This window comes from Oncorhynchus keta, chromosome 3 (genome assembly GCF_023373465.1).
Source record: "Oncorhynchus keta strain PuntledgeMale-10-30-2019 chromosome 3, Oket_V2, whole genome shotgun sequence".
In the NCBI taxonomy this organism is placed as follows: Eukaryota; Metazoa; Chordata; class Actinopteri; order Salmoniformes; family Salmonidae; genus Oncorhynchus; species Oncorhynchus keta.
Genome location: NC_068423.1, coordinates 28,623,823 through 28,628,345, shown reverse-complemented (window position 1 = coordinate 28,628,345; position 4,523 = coordinate 28,623,823). Strand labels below are relative to the sequence as shown.

Here is a 4,523-nt window from a genome sequence, read left to right as displayed (position 1 = left end):
GTTTTGACCAGACCTGTGTTCAAACACTATTCGAACTCAAATACTTGATTGAACTTGTTGCAACGGAAGTAATAGAAAAGTCCCAAACGTTATTTTTTTTTTTTAAAGCCCACCTAGCAGGCTTAAGCAAACGCTGAAAGTTATCTGAAGGATTTTCAAATAGTATTTGAACCCAGGTCAGGAGGTTCTTAGACCTCTTTCCCCTCCAGTCTTTTAACGACTCCTCTGCCTCCCAGTTTATCGATGAAGACGGAGCTGTCTTTGGCGTCTGACATGTCGTTCACTTGCCACTCAAACTTCAGACCTGTGAAACACACGAGAACACAGCCCAGTCAGTCAATTTCTCTTTATTGAGGAATCCCACTCCTCACATATTTTAGTTTGGGTTTTATTGGAGATTAAAAAGAGAGGAGAGTGGTTGCTGAAATAGCAGTTGGTTTCGTAAACCCATGCTGCAGCGGTGTGTCTGTTCTGGAGGACCTGGCTTAGACTACTAGACTACCTCAGGCCACATGTCATTTCTGTGTCATTCATCAGGCTACTGTCCGCACTTGAAACAATAACAAAGCGGATCACCCCGCCGGACCGTTGGGATGCCGGACCGTTGGGATGCCGGACCGTTGGGATGCCGGACCGTTGGGATGCCGGACCGTTGGGATGCCGGACCGTTGGGGACCGTTAGGATGCCGGACCGTTGGGATGCCGGACCGTTAGGATGCCGGGGATGCCGGACCGTTGGGATGGACCGTTAGGATGGTTAGGATGCCGTTGGGATGCCGGACGTTGGGATGCCGTTGGGATGCCGGACGTTGGGATGTGGGATGGGATGCGGACGGACTGTTGGGATGCCGGACGTTAGGATGCCGGACCGTTGGGATGCCGGACCGTTGGGATGCGGACGGACGGACTGTTGGGATGCCGGACCGGATGCCGGACCCGGACCGTGCCGGACTGGGATGCCGGACTGTTGGGATGCCGGACTGTTGGGATGCCGGACTGTTGGGATGCCGGACTGTTGGGATGCCGGACTGTTGGGATGCCGGACTTGTGCAGGTAACCTACTTCATCTACTTTTGAAGTGATTTGTTTTTCACAATCAGATGAAAACATCATGACTGGTTGTGTTGACCCATTATGTCTTTACTATAAAGCCGATGTATTTTTACATTGGAGGGATAAAAACATAGAGCCTTCAAATATCACAGTATAATTCGACCTCTGAATGGCACTTTCAAGTGAATTTACCGATTGCATACACTAACAAGACGTTGGAATTGATTTGAACAGGGAAATGGACCAAACCTAATCTGAAGCCTTTCGTGTGTTGAACCATTATAATAAATATACTGAAGAAAAACAATCCACCGTGCAACGATTAAGGTTCAAAATGTTCTGGACCCCCTGAACTGGGTCTGTACGCCACCTCGGCCATCCCATTCATAATGTTCTGGACCCCCTGAACTGGGTCTGTACTCCACCTTGGCCATCCCATTCATAATGTTCTGGACCCCCTGAACTGGGTCTGTACTCCACCTCGGCCATCCCATTCATAATGTTCTGGACCCCCTGAACTGGGTCTGTACTCCACCTCGGCCATCCCATTCATAATGTTCTGGACCCCCTGAACTGGGTCTGTACTCCACCTCGGCCATCCCATTCATAATGTTCTGGACCCCCTGAACTGGGTCTGTACTCCACCTCGGCCATCCCATTCATAATGTTCTGGACCCCCTGAACTGGGTCTGTACGCCACCTCGGCCATCCCATTCATAATGTTCTGGACCCCCTGAACTGGGTCTGTACTCCACCTCGGCCATCCCATTCATAATGTTCTGGACCCCCTGAACTGGGTCTGTACCCCACCTCGGCCATCCCATTCATAATGTTCTGGACCCCCTGAACTGGGTCTGTACACCACCTCGGCCATCCCATTCATAATGTTCTGGACCCCCTGAACTGGGTCTGTACGCCACCTCGGCCATCCCATTCATAATGTTCTGGACCCCCTGAACTGGGTCTGTACGCCACCTCGGCCATCCCATTCATAATGTTCTGGACCCCCTGAACTGGGTCTGTACGCCACCTCGGCCATCCCATTCATAATGTTCTGGACCCCCTGAACTGGGTCTGTACGCCACCTCGGCCATCCCATTCATAATGTTCTGGACCCCCTGAACTGGGTCTGTACCCCACCTCGGCCATCCCATTCATAATGTTCTGGACCCCTGAACTGGGTCTGTACTCCACCTCGGCCATCCCATTCATAATGTTCTGGACCCCCTGAACTGGGTCTGTACTCCACCTTGGCCATCCCATTCATAATGTTCTGGACCCCCTGAACTGGGTCTGTACTCCACCTTGGCCATCCCATTCATAATGTTCTGGACCCCCTGAACTGGGTCTGTACGCCACCTCGGCCATCCCATTCATAATGTTCTGGACCCCCTGAACTGGGTCTGTACGCCACCTCGGCCATCCCATTCATAATGTTCTGGACCCCTGAACTGGGTCTGTACGCCACCTCGGCCATCCCATTCATAATGTTCTGGACCCCCTGAACTGGGTCTGTACGCCACCTCGGCCATCCCATTCATAATGTTCTGGACCCCCTGAACTGGGTCTGTACTCCACCTTGGCCATCCCATTCATAATGTTCTGGACCCCCTGAACTGGGTCTGTACTCCACCTCGGCCATCCCATTCATAATGTTCTGGAACCCCTGAACTTTGAACGACAGTTGAACATTCATAATGTTCTGGACCCCCTGTATTTAGAAATGTATATTTTCTGGAATGAACTGGGTCTGATTCATCCATCCCATTCAAAATGTTCTGGAACCCAACTTCTAGAATGCAATAAGGACCCCGGAGTTTGAAATTCATAATCTTCTGGACAAGTCCCTGCAATCTCTGGACCCCCTGTTTCAGTCCATTTCATTTCCATTTGGACCCCCTGAACTGGGTCATACACACCACCTCGGCCATCCCATTCATAATGCACCCCTGAAGGTGATTGGATGAAAGTGTTGAAACAGAACTGCCATCCCATTCATAATGTTCTGGACCTTGGAACTTTGCTTTAATGTATTGCTTTGAGCTGGCCATCCCATTCTTTTTGATAAGTGTTCTGGACCCCCTGAACTGGGTCTCAAACCCAAGCCATCCCATTCATAATGTTCTGGACCCCCTGAACAATTCTGCCTTGAGTCAATCCCATTCATGTTCTGGAAACCCCCTGAACTGGGTCACTCCACCTTGGCCATCCCATTCATAATGTTCTGACATGGAACTGGGTCTGTACGCCACCTGCCATCCCATTCATAATGTTCTGGACCCCCTGAACTGGGTGCATGTCCATTCATAATGTTCTGGACCTTCCTTGGGGCTGTCCTTGCTCTCCCAGGAACAGTCATACAGGGTTATGGCCCAACCTACCACATGGCCATCCCATTCATAATGTTCCCCCTGAACTGGGTCTGTACGCCACCTCGGCCATCCCATTCATAATGTTCTGGACCCCCTGAACTGGGTCTGTACTCCAGGGCATAATGTTCTGGACCCCCTGAACAGTCTCCGCCACCTTGGCCATCCCATTCATGTTGGACCCCCTGATCTGGGTCTGAATACGTCCTCCTCCCCGTTCAGGTCCTTGACCTTAATTGATTGGTAATTGATTAATTAACTGCAATGATAGTGGGTTTTTTTCTCTAGATGCTCACGTTACAACCCCTAATAGCAATAATAGTAAGAAAGCTTGGACATTGTAGCTTCTGTATTTTAATGCATTAATATGACGCTACATGAATCTATGGCAACCACGTTAGCTCCCAATTACATTATATTATAAAATGTTCAGAGTTTTTAAACAATGCTATGTGTAGGTGAATGTCTAGAATAAGAACAAGATAGCAAATGAGAGATTTAGTACACAACTCCTTAAATTATTTCTTGGACCTTATTCTACATAACATTTAAAAATCAATTGAGTAAGAACTCCAAGGCCATCCCATTCATAATGTTCTGGATGCAAGGAACGCCACCTTGGCCAAATTATAAATGTTTAAGAAAAGTCTTAGCCAATGCCATATTCATAATGTTCTGGACCCCTGGAACTGGGTCTGTAGACCACGGCCATCCCATTCAATGTTCTGGACCCCCTGGGCAGTGGGTTGACCCCACCTGAACCACCCATACGTAAAAACAAAAATGTCTGCTAAATGACATGTATTATATGGCTCCTCTGACCTTCAGGCACTTGTCCTCGTCCACAACGATACATTTCCCGTCGTCGCTGATCTTGAAGAGCACCAGCTTCAGCTGCTCCTGTTTGTCCGCCCCCTGGAGGCGAACTCTGATCTTGTCAAATGTGAGAACGACATCATCGTGGACCGCTATTCCAGAGGCCTGGTCACAAAGGAGAGGACAACGATCACACTGGGTTGAAACAAAGATTGCTTTCTGGCGTATTTCCTTTTTGATAAGTTCTGGACCCCAAAGAAGAGACCACAACGTCACAAAGGAGAG

The 4,523-nt window shown here is 49.2% G+C and overlaps 1 long non-coding RNA gene across 50 annotated transcripts; it reads right to left on the bottom strand.

Annotated features, from left to right (window-relative positions):
- Nucleotides 1-958: 958 nt before the first annotated feature.
- LOC127915355 (uncharacterized) lies at nucleotides 959-3,541 on the bottom strand. 50 transcript variants are annotated; one of them, XR_008091111.1, is made up of 5 exons: nucleotides 3,487-3,541; nucleotides 2,632-2,686; nucleotides 2,522-2,576; nucleotides 2,248-2,467; nucleotides 959-2,193 (listed from the first exon to the last, which is right to left on the bottom strand). It is a non-coding gene; the product is annotated as an uncharacterized LOC127915355 (long non-coding RNA). The 50 variants fall into 50 exon arrangements; XR_008091084.1 differs by having other exon boundaries at nucleotides 2,522-2,686; XR_008091083.1 differs by lacking the exon at nucleotides 2,632-2,686 and having other exon boundaries at nucleotides 2,522-2,631; nucleotides 3,487-3,540.
- Nucleotides 3,542-4,523: the final 982 nt, after the last annotated feature.